Raw genomic sequence first — 17,568 nt, forward strand, 5'->3', positions numbered from 1 at the left:
CAGCAGAGCATCCGGGGACGAGCGATGGAGAAACGAAATGCCGCCCATCACATAGTGGAATACTACGCAGCCACGAGAAGGAAGGAGATTCTAACCCACGCTAAAACGGGATGAGCCTTGAGAACATTACGAGAAATGAAATGAGTCAGCCACGAAAGGACGTGTCCTGTGGTTCCACTCGTGGACGGTCCCCAGTATTGTCAGGTCCATAGGGACAGGAAGTAGAAAGGTGGTGCCAGGCTGGGGAGGGGATGGGAAGTGAGTGTCTCATGGGGACAGAGTTCACTTTGGGAAGATGGAGAGTTCTGGAGATGGAGGGTGGTGATGGTCACACAATTCGAATGTGCCTAGTGCCACTGAGCTGTTCACTTAAATAGTGAAGGTGGTAAATTTTATGTTACGTTTATTTTACGTTACGTCTATTTTACCATGATTTAAAGAAGAAGAAGGAGGAGGAGGAGGAGGAGGAGGAGGAGGAGGAGGAGAAGGAGGAGAAAGAGAAGAGGAAGAGGAAGAGGAAGAAGAAGGAGGAGGAGGAGGGGAAGAGGAAGAGGAAGAGGAAGAAGGAGGAGGAGGAGAAGGAGAAGGAGGAGAAGGAGGAGAAGGAGAAGAGGAAGAGGAAGAGGAAGAAGAAGGAGGAGGAGGAGAAGAGGAAGAGGAAGAAGAAGAAGAAGGAGGAGGAGGAGAAGGAGAAGGAGGAGAAGGAGAGGGAGAAGAGGAAGAGGAAGAGGAAGAAGAAGAAGAAGGAGGAGGAGGAGGAGAAGGAGAAGGAGGAGAAGGAGGAGAAAGAGAAGGAGAAAGAGAAGAGGAAAAGGAAGAAGAAGAAGAAGAAGAAGCTTTTCCAGCCCCGGCCCCGGACCCTGCAGCCGCAGAGATGTTGATGCCTAAGAAGAACCGGATTGCCATTTATGAACTCCTTTTTAAGGAGGGAGTCATGGTGGCCAAGAAGGATGTCCACATGCCTAAGCACCCGGAGCTGGCAGACAAGAACGTGCCCAACCTTCATGTCATGAAGGCCATGCAGTCTCTCAAGTCCCGAGGCTACGTGAAGGAACAGTTTGCCTGGAGAAATTTCTACTGGTACCTTACCAATGAGGGTATCCAGTATCTCCGTGATTACCTTCATCTGCCCCCCAGAGATTGTGCCTGCCACCCTACGCCGTAGCCGTCCAGAGACTGGCAGGCCTCGGCCTAAAGGTCTGGAGGGTGAGCGACCTGCGAGACTCACAAGAGGGGAAGCTGACAGAGATACCTACAGACGGAGTGCTGTGCCACCTGGTGCTGACAAGAAAGCCGAGGCTGGGGCTGGGTCAGCAACCGAATTCCAGTTTAGAGGCGGATTTGGTCGTGGACGTGGTCAGCCACCTCAGTAAAGCTGGAGAGGATTCTTTTGCATTGAATAAACTTACAGCCAAAAAACCTTAAAAAAAAAAAAAGAAGAAGAAGAAGAAGAAGCTGTTCATGAGGCATTGCAGAGGCATTTGGGGGAGTCTGGATGCCAGCAGAGATGGGCGGAGTGACTCTCTGAGCTGGGATTCTGCTGCCTGCCTCCTGCAAAGGTGACTTCAGCCTCCACTGGGAGGCCCTTGCTGTGGGAATGAGGCAGAGGTGATTCAACACCAAGTGCCACCCTTTATGGGAACAAGTTGAGAACGGGGGGCCAGGGTGCACCAGGGTGAGGGGGAGTCAGGAACCCCTCGCCCAGCAGCCCCTGGAGGAATGCACCCTAGCCTGGCACAGCCGTCTGCAGGTGCGGGGGGCTCGTGGATGATGACGTGATAGCCCACTGATGTAACCCCTAATTAGGCCCCAAAGAGGTTGGCAGGAGAGGCCTCTCAGATAAGGCTGATTTGGTGGAGGGACAGAGGTCCCCCGAGGGGAAGCTGGGGGGAGTATCAGCTGCAAAGTCAAACAGACCATGAGTTCTCACCAGTGGGCATGGCAGGACCCTCGGCCTCCTCATCTGCACAATGGGACAATGGCAGCGCCCGCCCACAGGAGTCACGCTGCGAAATCATGCTCACAGCACTCGGTAAACCATGGGAGAGGGCCTTGGAGAAGATCCAGCGTGGCGATGAAAAGTAAGTTGCAGAAATGTGTTTAGTGGTCCGTTTGCGATGTATTGTTAGCCGCTCGTGATGTCTTGTTAGCCGCTTGCGATGTATTGTTGGCAGCTCGTGATGTATTGTTAGCCGCTCGTGATGTATTGTTCGATGAAAAAAGCAGTTTGCAAAGAATGATTAAATGACATTCCCGTGAGCTTACCTGATTACTACCTGGCCTTCCAAAGGGTGAGGCAGCACCTCGGCCAGCTTACCTTCAACAGCACCCCTGGAATGGGCTCAGAGCCAGGCCCTAAACGCCCGATACTTGCTTGGGGGGCTGAATGAAGGGGAATGAATGAATGAATCAATGAAGACTGGCCCCAGTTTTGTGAACAAGATGAGAAAACACACTGGGAAGATGCGCCTCCAATACCAACAGGCTGGAATTACTGGTGATTTTTTATCTTCCTTTTTGTGTGACATTCTATTTTGCTCTTGTGTTTTTTGTTTGTTTGGGTTTTTTTTTTTTTTTTTTCATTTCCAAAGTGCTGCAGGGAACATGTGGAACTTTTGCATTCACATAAAAGGTCACCATTGGTGAATGTTTAATAGCCCTTGTCGAGGTGGGTGTAGGTGCAGGATTCACACGCCCTGCTCCCTGGCCCTTCTGCAAGGCTGGATGGGAACAGGGAAATTCTTAACCCAAAGGATGTTGGGCACTGGAGGCCCCGGTGGGCACAGGTGGCAAGGCCCGGCGCGGGCCATGTCCCTCCCCTCCTTCCACACCCCACCCTCGGCACACGGCATTTTGTAAGGGATGAGAAGGAAAAAGAAAGGCCCTCCCGGCTGCCGTGTGCGGGCCCTTGGTAACAAAAGTGATTCTGTACTTGAGGAAAGGAGAAGGTTATGAGAAACACTCCCTGTTACAGCATTTTACGTTCGCAGGGAAAATGCCAGGCCTTGCTGGGTGGGACCAGCCGGGCTTGCACAAAAGCCCCTTTGTTCACCCCCAGCGCCCGACAAAGGCACAGAGAGAAATTATCTTTTCAGCAAAAGATTAAGCGGGCTTCCAAGCCCAGGCTGGCTCATTTCCATGCGGCTGAGGGGAGACCCCTCTCTGGGGCTGCCCGTCCTGGTGCCCTCTCCTGCCCCAGGTCCCAGTGGGCCCCTAGGAGGAGGCGGCAGCAGCTGGGGTGGAGGAGGGGACTGGAGCGGACACGGCGCCGCTCAGCACAGGGGCACACTGGGCACAGCCCTGGCGATAGGATGCCATTGCTCCAAGTTACAGATGAGGAAGTGGAGGCAGGCAAGCCTAGCTGCCCGGGCCTCTGCAGAAGGCTCGCTCTGGCATCCCTGGACAGGACAGGCCCTCCCTGCCTTGGGAGAGGGATGTTATCAGCAGGAGGGGCTCTGGCCACCCAGACTGGCATCAGGGGATGTCGGTGTGTTTGGGTATTAACCCCCAGTGGGGCTGAAAAACCAGCCTGCCGCTCTCACCTGCCCACCTGGCCCCAGCCCAGCCTGGCACCCGAAACTCCTGGTTTCAGTCTTCACTGTGTCCAAGGCTGGGGGCTCTTCCCTCTGCCAGCAAACCCCAGCCCCTGCCCCCATCATCGCTCCTGGGAAAGCCCCTCCCGCTCCTGAGGAAGGGGTGCCTGCCCACCCACTGGGTGGGGCAGGGCTTGCGGGGCTGGGGCACTGGAGTCACTAGGAGCAGGGCGAGTCTGGACAGGTCAGGGCCACCCTCGAGTCTCCAGGCTGGTGCCAGTGGGGCCTCCGCAGCCCACGTGGGAGCAAGAGCAAGGCCTGCCTGAGGAGGAACCTCTGGCCATTCTGTGGAGGGCCCTGCACTGGGAAACTGAGGCCATCTGCATTTTTACAAGACAGAGGAGCCAGGGAGGGTGAGGCCTAGAGCCAAGGAGGGTGGGGCTCAGAGGGCAAGGCTGTCCCAGGGGGAGGGAAGGGTGGAGGGCCCAGGTGGCAGGGGATTGGGGTCCAAAATGCCCCAGATGTGGGGGGCAGGGCTGGGCTGCACCCACCGGGAATTCCTTGGGTCACCTGGCACCTCCTTCGTCCTACGTTACCCACCCACTGGCCTCACCTCCAGGCCCAGAAACTCCACAGCAGAACTGCAGCCGTGGGAGCTGGGGAAGCCCCTGAGTGCAGGGTCCAGCTGCTGCCCCATTGACAGGGGAAAGTCAAGGCTGGGTGAGGTGAGGGGGATGGGCAGGAGCAAAGGCGGCTCCCGTTGGCCACCTCCAGTCTGAACCCAGCGGCTGGCACAGTGGAGGAGAGGGCCCCAGAAGCCGCCTTCCCTCTCCACCCAGCTTCCTGCTGCTAAAAAAAATGGACACAGGCCTGTCTCTGACACTTCAGTGACCACCAGGCGGTGCGTGCCCTGGCCCTCGAGCCAGTCCAGGCTGCTGCCTGCAGAGCCCGGAGTAGGGCTCACATCCCCACATGGCCAGCGATGGGCCCGCCATTGCGCTGGGTGCCCAGGGCAGACACGGCCCAGCAGGTGATGTGAAGGCTATGGGCGTGTGGGACACATGGGTGCCCAGGGGAACACCAGGAGCGCCTGGGGCAGTGTGGGTAGGAGGGCAGCAGGGCAGTGTGGGCAGCAGGGCAGCAGGGAAGTGTGGGCAGGAGGGCAGCTGGGGCCATCCCTGGGCCTGGTGGGCTGCTCAGCCCCCTCCCAGTCCCCAGGCCCTCACTGCCTTTGGCCACTGTGGGTTTGCATGGCCACTGGCAATCTGGGCCCAGCCTCCTGGCAGGAGTGCCTGATGACGAGCGGGGGCCACCACCCCTTCCCATCCCAGCCAGAGGCCCCCAGCCCTCCTCACAAGACCCCCAGGAGTGTCCCGGGCCTGCCCTCATGTTGGGGTGAGGCTCAAAAGGCTTAGCGGACAGACAGGCTGCAGGGCAGCATTCTTGGAAGCCCGCTGGAGTCGCTCGGCTAAGAAGAAGGGCCCAGTCTCTGCTCCCGCCTGCACCAGGTGGGACCTGTGCCTGAGTCCAGGGCATGGCAGGATCCTCTCTCCCTGTGGTTACAGTACCCGCGGAGCTCCTCAGCACCACCCCGTCTTCATCGCCTCCTCTCAAGCCCCCTCCCTGCCTCCCCTTCACGCTGATGCCAGCAGGCGCCCTGGGAGACCCACAGGGGAGGTCCCAGGAGGAGGGGCTCCCCTAGGACCTCAGGCTTCCCAGAGCCCCAGGTCCAGCCCAGGGGACCCCAGAGACTCACCAGGTGGCCTCGGGACATGCTGACGGGGGTGCAGGGCCTCCTGTACCCTCCCTCGTGGCCTCTCCTCTCTCCTTGTCCCCTTGTCCCCCGTGGGGTCGGCTGGGCTGAAGGGATGGGCTCCTAGCGTCACCACCAATGCTGGCAGGAGTGGAATTGTGCTTGAAGGAGCCCCCACCCCAACTCTGCTCCTGTGCCAGGGTCCTGTGGGAAGCCCCAAGAGAGGGGGGCAGGAGGCAGAGGTGGCCTGGGGTCATGGCCCCTGCCCCTGCGTGACCCCTCCTCTGGCACTTAGCCTCCTGGGACCCATGGCTGGGCAGGGAGGGATTTAGCGGACAGTGGGGTCTGGCACCCAGAGCAGGAGGTGGGGAGGGAGAGCCAGGTGGCCCTGGAAGGCAGGCGGGTGCCCAGGGCCTGGGAAGGGGGAGGGGAGTGGGTATTGGGGAGGGGCTCTGGGGCTCAGCATCCGCCGCCCCCCTCTTGCCAGCCACCAACTGGCGGGCCCGGGAACAGGGGCTGTGCTATCGGCTGTTGTCTCAGGCGCTGCTCCTTGGTGTGCAGAGGGTGGGGGCTGCCTCCCGGGGCCCCATTCAGCCGCCTTCACTCTGGCAGGGGGGCCAGCCGCAGTAGCACAAAGAAAACTTTGTCCCGGCAGCCCGTCCCCAGGGCCTCCCTTCCATGTGCAGAGCCACACAGGGCTGTGCCATTGAGGCAGCTCGGGGTCTCCCAGCCTCCCGGCCTCTGTCTGCTCTGACAGCCTGCAAAGCCCCCCGAGGGCGAACAGGAAGTCTCAGAGCCGCAGAGCACAGGGGCCTCTGGCTGGGGGCAGGCGGGGCCGGGGTCTCTCGTCCTGCCACTAATTCCAGCTCCGTGCTCTCTGCTCACACAGGGGCATGTGTGGCCTGTGCTTCTGCCAGGGAAGGAAAGAGCTTTCTCAGGGCCTGGGGCTGGCTGTGGGCTCAGGTGGTGGTGGAGGGAACAGCCATGGGGCCCTGCCAGGTCTGGAGCTCCGGGCCTGGAGCACCCAGGCAGGTGGGGCTGTGTGTGTAAAATGCAGCAGCAACCCGTGTTGGTGGGTAGGCATCACACCTTGATGTGTGTGCATGTGCGAGAGAGGGCATGAGCGCACACAGGCATGCATTGAGGTGTGTGTGCACCAAGGAGTGTGTGCACTGAGGAGTGTGTGCATTGAGGAGGAGTGTGTGCACTGAGGAGTGTGTGCACTGAGGAGGAGTGTGTGCACCGAGGAGGAGTGTGTGCACCGAGGAGGAGTGCGTGCACCGAGGAGTGTGTGCACCCAGGAGTGCGTGCACTGAGGAGTCTGTGCACTGAGGAGGAGTGTTTGCACCAAGGAATGTGTGCACTGAGGATGAGTGTGTGCACCAAGGAGTGTGTGCACCGAAGTGTGCACAGTGTGCACTGAGGAGTGTGTGCACCGAGGAGGAGTGTGTGCACTAAGGAGTGTGTGCACCGAGGAGGAGTGTGTGCACTGAGGAGGAGCACGTGCACTGAGGAGTGTGTGCACCGAGGAGGAGTGTGTGCACCAAGGAGGAGTGCATGCACCGAGGAGGAGTGTGCACCGAGAAGGAGTGTGTGCACTGAGGAGTGTGTGCACCGAGGAGGAGTGTGTGCACCGAGGAGGATTGTGTGCACCGAGGAGGAGTGTGTGCACCGAGGAGGAGTGCATGTACTGTGAAGGAGTGCGTGCACTGAGGAGGAGTGTGTGCACTAAGGAGTGTGTGCACTGAGGAGTGTGTGCACTGAGGAGGAGTGCATGCACCGTGGAGGAGTGTGTGCACTAAGGAGTGTGTGCACTGAGGAGGAGTGTGTGCACCAAGGAGTGTGTGCACTGAGGAGTGTGTGCACCAAGGAGTGTGTGCACTGAGGAGTGTGTGCACCGAGGGGGTGTGTGTGCACCGAGGGGGGGTGTGTGCACTGAGGAGGAGTGTGTGCACTGAGGAGGAGTGTGTGCACTGAGGAGTGTGTGCACTGAGGAGTGCGTGCACCGAGGAGGAGTGTGTGCACCGAGGAGGAGTGTGTGCACTGAGGAGGAGTGTTTGCACCGAGGAATGTGTGCACTGAGGATGAGTGTGTGCACCGAGGAGTGTGTGTGCTGAGTGTGTGCACTGAGTGTGTGCACTAGGAGGAGTGTGTGCACTGAGGAGGTGTGTGTGCACTGAGGAGGAGTGTGTGCACCAAGGAGTGTGTGCACTGAGGAGGAGTGTGTGCACTGAGTGTGTGCACTGAGGAGGAGTGTGTGCACTGAGGAGTGTGTGCACCGAGGAGGAGTGCGTGCACTGAGGAGTCTGTGCACTGAGGAGTCTGTGCACTGAGGAGGAGTGTTTGCACCAAGGAATGTGTGCACTGAGGATGAGTGTGTGCACCAAGGAGTGTGTGCACCGAGAAGTGTGTGCACCGAGAAGTGTGTGCACTGAAGAGTGTGTGCACCGAGGAGGAGTGTGTGCACTGAGGAGTGTGTGCACTGAGGAGTGTGTGCACCGAGGAGGAGTGTGTGCACTGAGGAGTGTGTGCACTGATGAGGAGTGCGTGCACCGAGGAGGAGTGTGTGCACTGAGGAGGAGCGCGTGCACTGAGGAGGAGTGTGTGCACTGAGGAGGAGTGTGTGCACCGAGGAGGAGTGCGTGCACTGAGGAGGAGTGTGCACCGAGGAGGAGTGTGTGCACTGAGGAGTGTGTGCACCAAGGAGGAGTGCGTGCACCGTGGAGGAGTGCGTGCACTGAGGAGTGTGTGCACCGAGGAGGAGTGTGTGCACTAAGGAGTGTGTGCACCAAGGAGGAGTGTGTGCACCGAGGAGTGTGTGTACTGAGGAGTGTGTGCACTGGAGTGTGTGCACTGATGAGTGTGTGCACCGAGGAGGTGTGCACCGAGGAATGTGTGCACTGAGTGTGTGCACTGAGGAGTGCGTTGCACTGAGGAGGAGTGTGTTCACTGAGAAGAAGTGTGTGCACTGAGGAGGAGTGTGTGCACTGAGGAGTGTGTGCACTGTGGAGTGTGTGCACTGAGGAGTGTGTGTACTGAGGAGTGTGTGCACTGAGGAGTGCGTGCACTGAGAAGTGTGTGCATACGCGTGCCGCAGGACCCTCTGTGCCTTAACGCAGACGCCCGCCTGCACGTCCGCATGTGTGCCTGCATCCTGCCAGCAGTTGACAGCATCTTGGCATTCCTGGCGTGCGTGGTGTGCTGCCCGGGCAGGTTCCCTCCCCTCTCTGCCGGGGCCCTGGCCCCTTGGGGATGCAGGTCATGTCTGGACGCTGAGCGCTACTGGCACTGGGTGGGGGGAGGACCAGCACCCCCCTCCCTGGACTCCTAGAAGCCGTGGGCAGCCCCCCAGCCGAGGGCCAGGGGAGGTGACAGGTAGAGACGGCTCCTGCCCAAGTCTCCTGGACCCATTGCCAGGCTGGGGGCCTCAGGGCACCTCGGTGATGCCCTAGGGACAACCTGAGTTGGGTACTGAGGGAATCTGGATGGAGCCCACCCCTCAGAGCGGGAGTGGGCGAGAGATGAGAAAGGGAAGCCCCCCAAAGGCGGGGTCGAATGGAGTCAGCAGCCGAGGGGGCAGGTGGGCGGGCGGGGTTGGGCGGGCTCCCAGAGGAGGGAGCTCGAAGAGCCACGGGACTCCTGCAGCCGGGGGCACAGCCTCCCTAGCTGCAGAGTACCTTGTCCTCATCCTGGGTCCACCCGCCCCAGTGCTGGCAAGTGGCTGCGGGGCCAGCGGGGACGGAACCTGGCCTGCCTTGTCTCGTGGTTCCAGTGTCTGTCGGCAGTGAGTTTTGCAGCTGGGGCGGGGACAGGGGTAAGGCGGACAGGAGGCGGGTGCAGGTGGAAAGGACATCTGCCTGGGAACATGGAGCAGCCAGCGCTCGGCCTGGGGCACCACAAACATCTGGGATCCAGGAAGGGGAAGCGAGACTATACTTCGAGGGATCGTTTCTACAGTTCACTACTGGAGAAGCGTTTCTGCACGTGCAGAGCATAGAGGAGGAAGCGACCCCTGCCCCGTGATTGGTCGGGGGAGGGAGGAACGTGTGGGATCGGGTCTCCCAGGCTCCCAGGTGGGCTTCAGGTGACCCCCTGCAGGCCCCCCCACCCCAGTTCGGGCACTGGCTTATGCAGTCTCAGCTGACCACCCCCACCCAATTTCTGTCCTGGGAAAAGGGCAGGAGCCATGGACCCAGCCTCTTCAGAGACCCTGGCGGCCCCAGGGTCCGACCCGGCCTTTTCCCCAGCATCCCACCATTCCCGCACCAAGGTTCTGTTGCTTTGGTTCAGCCAGTGCCTCCGAGCTTATGAAGTGTGGGTAGCAGTCACTCACACTCCAGCAAGAACGCTTTGCTTCCATCCTCTGCCAGGGGCCTCCTCAGACCCCTTCTAAATGCCTGGCGCTGGCAAAGTGCCCAGAACCACTTATTATCTGTGACTCCTCCCTACAGTGACCTCCACCCCCACCAAGCCTTGGCTTTTCTGTCTCAGAGCCACAGGCCCCGGAGAGCGTGGGGATGGCACCCCTCCCTAGAGGGCCTGGACCCTGTGCCAGGGACTTGCTGGCCACTTTGTGTACACTGTAGACTCTACAGCGACTCCTACGATATTCACGCAACATTTTGGGGCCTGCATTTTCTCCCCATTTTACACCGGAGGAAACTGAGGCCTGGTGAGGCTAAGCTAGCTGCCAGGCCTCCACCTGGGAGGCAGAGGGACGGTGGAGGTGCGGCTTGCACCCGGGTGCGCCTGCCTCTAACGTCTGTGCTTCTAGTCATGGCTTTTATTGTCCCCAATAAAAGGGCGCTGGACTTCGGGCTCTGTCAGGTACTTGGGGCTGTGAGTTGTGAGTTGGGGAAATAGGCCACCGGGAACCAAATATGCTCCCAGGCTCCACAACCAATGAGGGTGTGGCTGGGATTTGAGCCCAGATGCCAGGGGTCCTGGTGGGGTCCACGGCCTGGCTGGGGCTGGGAGGCGCTGGTGCTTGTGGGAAGACCAGCCAGTGTGGGGCTCTCCTCTGGCCCAGGTGCCTCCAGGCTACTCTGGGTGACCCTGTGACACCCTGCATTCTCCATTCCCCTAGGCCTCAGTTTCCCCACCAGTCAGAAGGCAGACACCTCCTTTCCAGTGAGAGCTTAGCCTGAGGCCCAGGGACTCCTCCCAAGGTGGCCCACAGGTGAGCCTCCTGGGGTCTGGAACTCCTTGAGACTCTGAAAATTGGGTGTAAAATTTTGTGCATTTTTCCAGGGAGAGGGCCCATGATGTGTGTCACATCTAAGACGTCTGCTGTCCCCAAAAGAAACCCAAATGGCCATTGCAGAGATGAGGAAGTAGCTGGAGAAGTCGGGGTTAGAGGTGTGGAGGGTGGGGCAGGTGCTGGCCGGGGATGAGGAGAGGAGGAGGCAGGTCTGGGTGCTGAGAGATGCAGGGCCATGGGGGCCGGCAGGTGGAGGGGGTGACTCATGGGCAGGGCCGAGGGCCATGGTGGGTGGAGGTGCTGGATGGGACGGCTCCAGCAGAAGCTCCCACCTCGCTGAGCTCAGAGACGCCCCAGGCAGGGCTGGGACTTCCTGACGGACTGTGTGTCCAAGCGGCTGGCTGGAGGCCGGGGTGGGCAACGTCCTGGCCCTCAGCAGGGTGGCTCCTGGACAGGATATCCCCGGTCCCACCGCTTGCGCTCTCCCATCCCCCAAATCAGCGCTTAGGCGGGGCCTGGGAAGGGAGGAAGGAAGGGAGAGCACTGCCTGCGGGGCGGGGAAGGTTTATCGCCTGGGACTCCAGGCCCTCCCATCAGGAGCCCTCTATGGCGCCCCCGTGCCCACAAGATCCAATCTCCCCTGCCTGAAAGCCAGCCCCCAAATCTGGGCTCCCTGAAGTCCAGCTTCATCCCAAACCCCTCTGCCTATGAGCACAAGGTGTCCCTCCACTGCACCCTGAACACATGCAGAACCTCCCAGTTCCACATCTAGAACTGCCTTCCCCATCGCCTCAGCTGGGACACCATCCATAAAGGGCCGGGGGGAAAACCCCCTCCTCCAGGAAGCCTGCCGTGATAGCCCACCTGCTGGGCTCCACTTGCTTCTCTGAGGGATGGGCATGGCCAGGCACATCACCCCCATTTTCGAGAGGAGGGGGTTTCCTGGGGTCTCCCAGCAAGTCAGTGGGGAAGCTGGAAGCCGCCACAGGCTGAGCCCCGTGCCTTCGGGCTGCCCCACACAGGCGCAGAGAGGCACCAGACTGGGGGCCTGGGCCTCCACCACTGTCTGCAAATTTCAGCCCAGAATCCCCTGCCCTCCCCCAGCCCCACCCAGGCCACCCTTTCCGCGAGGGTGCCCCAGGTTCCATCTCTGGGCTTCCGCCTGCCCAGGCTGTTAGGGCCATGCTGACTGGTTTATCAGCTCCCTCTCCTCCCACCGCCTGCCTGGGGGCCCGCCCAGGCCCAGGGCCCTGACTCTTCAGGCGCTGCCAGCCCGCTGCACGTCCAGGCTGGAGGGGACGGCAGGCAGTGCTGGGGCAGGGCCAGGGCAGCTGGAGGCTGGAGGTTCTCCATGTACTCACTGCTCCGCTGGCCAAGGTGCCTGAGGGTGGGAACCAGAGGCCATGGCACTCCAGGACTGGGTGCTGGGTTCCCATGGGGAAGCTAGGTGAGCTCAGGGCCCTCCTGCCTCCCGGGTTGTCCTAACAGCCTGTGGCCCTCTGGAGATGATGGTGAAAGTGAACTCGGCCTCCTGGGGTCACGGGGAACATGAGCCCGGCTTCCTGTTCTTGGAGCTCACAGGGGCACCGGGGCCTGGGTCAGGAGAGGCCACTCAGTGCTGCGCAGCCGAGGGTTAGCAGGGCTACAGCCAGCAGATTCTCGGGCCTGGAGGCGCCCTGTGGCCACAATTCTCAGCACCCCCGAGGGCTTGCCCAGGCAGCAAGTCTGCTCCAAGTGAGAGGAAAGGAGTCCAGGCTGCCTGAGCTGCAACTGCTCAAATCCACGGTCTTCTCATCATCTCCACGTTTAGTTCTACAGTAACTCATTCATTTCATAAGTGGCACAATATTGGCTCACTGCAGCCTCGACCTCCCAGGCTCAAGAGATCCTCCTGCCTCAGCCTCCCGAGTAGCTGGGACTACAGGTGCGTGCCACCACGCTGGCTAATTTTTAATTATTTTTTGTAGAGATGAGGTCTCCCTATATTGTCCAGGCTGGTCTCAAACTCCTGGACTCAAGTGATCTGCCCACCCCGGACCTCCCAAAGTGCTGGGATTCCAGGCATGAGCCACTGCACCTGGCCCATTTAACAAGTCTTTACCAGATCCCTAGTGTGTGCAGGCTCTGATCCTCCAACCAAACAAGCCAACCGGGATCGGTGGAGACAGCAGTGGGTTCGGTGCTGGGGCAGCAGGCAAGGCCTGTGCCCAGGCTGGGAGGAGGGCAGAGAGCCAGTGCTGGGCAGAAGGAAACCCAGGAGGTGTGTTCTGGGGGTTTGAGGTTTGCCTGGACACCAGTGTGGCTGGCACCATACGATCCGGGCCACATGGGATGTACATGTGGCATCCCGTTCCAAGTCCCTCCCCTGGATGGCGGCTCTTGGCTGGGCCCCAGGCAGGACCTGAGGCTATTTCCAACCCGCCAGAGGCAAAGCCTCGGGCCGGCTGTTTGCCCGAGAGACCTGGGTGACGCCAGCTGCCTGGGTGGCTACAGAGGCACTTTCAAGAGCCAGGCACAGGGACAGAGCTTTGCTCCAGCCTCAGGGGTGCAGCCGTGCTCTGTGGGCCAGGGGAGCCTGCAGCAGGCCTCCAGCTCCCTCCACCCTGCAGACGCCCAGCTCTGCAACCTCGTCCCAGAGCCAGGCCCTCACACTGAGCTGCCTGAAGGCCCCCAAACTCATGAGGCTGCTGGGCCTCTGTCCAGGTTTTCCCTCTGCCTGGAGTGCCCCCCACCCCTGCCCTGGATCACCCAGTGAGTGTCTGTCTCTCTTTAGGTCCAGCAGAGATGTGACCCCCAAAGCCTTCCCAACAAGGCCGGCACTGCTGGGGTCCCACGCCCCACTTTGCTCTCTAAACGGGAGCTGGAGCTGGACACCTGTGGCAGGCTGCTGGGAGATGGGGGCACCCACAAGCCCTGATGTTACCCCGAAGGCCCCTGGGAGGCCCAGGCAGTGGGAAGGGACGGCCTCTGGGAATCCCCCTTCTGCCTGGCCTCCCTCTGTGTGGAGTCATGAGGAGTGGATGGCCCTCGACGGGAGCCCGTCCAGCCAGCCGCCCTCTTGAGGGGGAAGCCGCATGGCCGTGAAGCTGAGAGGCCCTGCACAGGGATCTGTCCTGCAAGCAAGGCCGGCTCCGCCCTGGGAGTCAGCAGCCACCTTTACCGTATGTGTGAGAGTGAAGCTGCCTCCTCTAATTACACCCCTGGACCTTCTCATCCGCCCCCAGCCCTTCCAACTTCAAAGGCCTCTGGCCCCTGGTAGGGAGGGAAAGTTTCTGGGTGCCTGTGAGTACCCTGCCTCCTTGAGGCAGGAGCGTGGGCTCCATCCAGGCTGAGGTGGCAGCCGGGCCCTTTCTCCCGGGCCTGGGGTGCGGCGGGGCTGCCAGCTGGCGGTGTGAGCAGTGCCCTGGCCTGTGATGCCCCCACCTGCTCGTGGCTTTTTTAAGTTGGGTCCATCCTGAGTTTGCCAACTGGCTGCCCTGAGCTGCAACCTTGGCCCTGGTCCTGTCCTCAGGGGGTCCCAGCCAGAGACACACAGAACCACACCCGAAAACCACAGTCTACCCTGCACGGGGGTGGGCTCCCAAAGACCAGAGCCGGGGCAGGAGGTGGGAGACGGGGAGCTGACGGGCAGGGTGGCCGGCGGACGCCCAGGGGCAGCTGGTCTGGACAGGTGTTTGGGGAGGCAGAGCAGAGAGTTCCCAGGCCAGGGACCCAAGGGGGTGGGCCCAGTGGCTAATTCCAGATGGAGCCAACATGCACCAGGGAGGCTCTGCGGGGAGGGCCCAGACAGTGACGCCCCCACAGCTGTAGTGTGGAGTCGCCCCACCCTGCCTTGGCCCCCAGAAGCTGGACAGTTCCGCACAGATCCGGCAGCTGGATGGTTCCCACAGGGCCGGGAGGGAATGAAGGCCGGGTCAGAGCGCGTGGGCTGAGACACTAGACAGAGCCACCTGCGTGGGGAGACCAGGGTGTGGAGCCTGATGGTGACATTAGCAGAGGCCCAATGTCCAGGAGGAGGGAGGCGGTTTCCTCTCACCTCAACAGTCCAAGGCCAACTCACTGGCCCAGGAGGCCTCCCTCACCCCTAACTGCTGAGTTGCTGCTCCCAACACCTTTCTGCCCACATGGTCCTTTTAGAGCTGCCACCCCCCAGCTAGCCTGGTGCCACCCAGGGACTGGCAGTTCCCTTCTGCAACCTCAGCCCAGCCTGAGGACACCTAGAGGAGGTGCACAGTCAGCATCAGCTTGGTGGAAACACATTCCCTCCCTCCTGGCCTTGTCCTCAAAGAAGGGAGGGAAGAATAAAGGAGGGGGGAGGGAGGGAGGAAGAGGAGGGAGAGAGGGAGGGAAGAATAAAGGAGGGGGGAGGGAGGGAGGAGGAGGGAGAGAGGGAGGGGAAAGGGAGAAAGGGAGGGGGAAGGGAAAGAGAGAGGGAAGGAGGGAGGGAGGAGAGAGGGAAAGAGGGAGAGGGAAGAAGGGAAGGAGGGAGGGAGAGAGGGAAGGGAGAGGGACAGGGAGGGAGGAGGGAAGGAGAGGAGAAGGGGGAGAGAGGGGAGAGGGAGGGAAGAGTAAAGGAGGGGAGGAGGGAGGGAGGGAAGGGAGGGAGAGAGGGAGGGAGAGGAAGAGAGAGGGAGGGGAGAGAGAGGAAGGAGGGGAGAAGGGGGAGGGAGGGGAGAGGGAGGGAAGAGTAAAGGAGGGGAGGAGGGAGGGAGGAAGAGGAGGGAGAGAGGGAGGGGAAAGGGAGAAAGGGAGGGGGAAGGGAAGGAGAGAGGGAAGGAGGGAGGGAGGAGGGATGGAAAGAGGGAGAGAAGGAAGAAGGGAGGGAGGGAGAGAGGGAAGGGAGAGGGACAGGGAGGGAGGAGGGAAGGAGGGGAGAAGGGGGAGAGAGGGGAGAGGGAGGGAAGAGTAAAGGAGGGGAGGAGGGAGGGAGGGAAGGGAGGGAGAGAGGGAGAGGGAGGAAGAGAGAGGGAGAGAGAGGGAGAGGGGAGAGAGAGAGGAAGGAGGGGAGAAGGGGGAGGGAGGGGAGAGGGAGGGAAGATTAAAGGAGGAGAGGAGGGAGGGAGGGGAGGGAGCGAGAGGGGGGGAGGGAGAGAGGGAAGGGGAAAGGAAGGAGAGGAGAAGGGGGAAGGAGGGGAGAGGAAGAGAGGGAGGAAGGGGGAAGGAGGGAGGTAGGAGGAAGGGAGGGAAGGAGGGAGAGGGAAGGAGGGAGAGAGGTAAGGAGGTGAGAGGGAGGGAGGAGGGAGGGAAGGAAGGAGGGAAGGAGGGAAGGAGGAGGGAGGGAGAGAAGGAGGGGAGAGGGTAGGAGAGAGGGAAGGAGGGAAGGAGGGAGAAAAGAGCTCAGGAATCCTTCAGCCTTTGAAGTGGCTCCCAGGGGGACAGCCTCACTGTCCCTGCCCCAATTACACAGTTACACAGTGAGTGCACAAATAAAACCTGAGCATTTGATCCCAATTTCAAAGATCTTTGATCCAGCCTGTGCCTCCCCTGTCCCTGTGCCCGGGGTGGCGGGTGGGGCCCGGCCTGGCCTCCCTGGTCCTCCTGCGGACGCCCTTCCGCATCGCTCTCGGCCGGTTCTGTGTCTCTCCTCCCCATCTTCTCTGGATGCTTCTGTGACTCTCTCCTGCCTGGGTCTCTCTCCTTCAGTCAGTCTCCCGCTGTCTCTCTGTCTTACTGTCTGTCTCTCTGTCTCTTTGTCCTCTGGGCACTGGCCCCACTTCCTGGGAAAACAGGAGCTGCGGGGTCTCCTTGTTGAGGGACAAATGCCAAATGGGCCGGGGCCGTCTGCTCAGGGGCCCTGGAAAACTGGCCTAAAGCTCCAGCAAATGGCCCTGACAATGGGGTCTTCCCCGCCCCTGCCCTCTGCGGGGCGGGCTCCTCCTGGAGAGGCTGTAAAGAGTTACTGAGTGTGTTTCCCCCGGGGCTGCTGCGGGCAGGCAGGGTGCACAGTGGCTGGGGGAAGGGAAGGCATGGCACACCCCTGCTCTGAGGAGGGCATCCCAGGGAGAGCGGGGGGTCTTCTCCCCTCGAAAATGGCCCAGACCCCATCTCGGGAACCTGAGGCCCCCAGGGCAGGGCCAGGCGGGTAGGCCGCCATGGCCAGGCAGAGACTCCAGCCCGGCTGGGCTCCGGGCTCCGGGCAACTCCCAGTCAGTGTTGCGCGGCCCCTCCCTGCAGCTGCCCCTCCAGGGTGTCCACAGGACGTTCCCAGTGCCTGCTGCACCCCCAGCCAGCTGCCCTGAGGTCACATTTCTTGGCAGATACCCTCCCAGCACCCACTGACTGGCCCCGGGCCCCAGCCTTTTCCTGAGCCCCCTCTCCAACCCCCCACACTTTTTGGGGACCCACTTTCCACCATCACTGCTGGGGACAGGTCGGGCTGGGGGCAGGTCAGGCTCGGAGGGGAGGCCCCTGGAGGAACAGTGGCTCTGAGGGTGAGCAGCTCCTTGGGAAGCACCGCTGTAGCTGGGCCAGAGGACCGCGGCTTCTCCGCCTTTCCCTCAGCAAATCTTTTCCGAGCACCTGCTCTGCCAGGCCTGGAGCAAGTCAGTCGAGGTGCGGAGGAGACTGGGCACTCTCTGTCCCCCAGAGCCCATCTGTGGGGTGGCGGCAGCAGCCACAGGCCTGCAAGCGCTTGGACTGCGGCTTGGAGGGTGACCTAGAGGTCTACACTGCCTGGAAGGCTGCCGCCCCGTGCCCTGGGGGTCCTAGATGGCCCTGGCATGAGCCTCGGAACGAGCGGGTGGCATTGGGGTATCCAATCTCCCCCCGTCCCTCCCTGCGATGCTGCCTCCCCGCCAGAAGTGCTTGCCAGTGGAATTGCCACTCCTACCGGGCCGGGCAGTGGCGGGCAGAGCTATCAGAAGGCTCCCCAGCCCTCATGGGCTTCAGGGGACAGAGGGACCAGGGAGCCGGGCAGGTTTGGCCAACTGCCACCTCCCTGAGGCACCTGCAGGGAAGGGTGGCAGTTTCTAGGAAGCCAGCTGGCAGGGTGGTCCTGCCCAAAGGGTTACCGAGGGCTGGCTGTGTGGAGTGGGGCTGCAGCTCAGCCAGGCCTGGGGAGGTCATGTGACCGCAGCACTGGG

General features: G+C 61.3%; 1 pseudogene; it reads left to right on the forward strand.

Moving 5' to 3' along the window:
• The first annotated feature begins 842 nt into the window (after positions 1-842).
• On the forward strand, positions 843-1,440 carry LOC129044046 (small ribosomal subunit protein eS10-like; annotated as a pseudogene).
• The last annotated feature ends 16,128 nt before the right edge of the window (positions 1,441-17,568 follow it).

The sequence above is a fragment of the Pongo pygmaeus genome, chromosome 13 (genome assembly GCF_028885625.2).
Source record: "Pongo pygmaeus isolate AG05252 chromosome 13, NHGRI_mPonPyg2-v2.0_pri, whole genome shotgun sequence".
In the NCBI taxonomy this organism is placed as follows: Eukaryota; Metazoa; Chordata; class Mammalia; order Primates; family Hominidae; genus Pongo; species Pongo pygmaeus.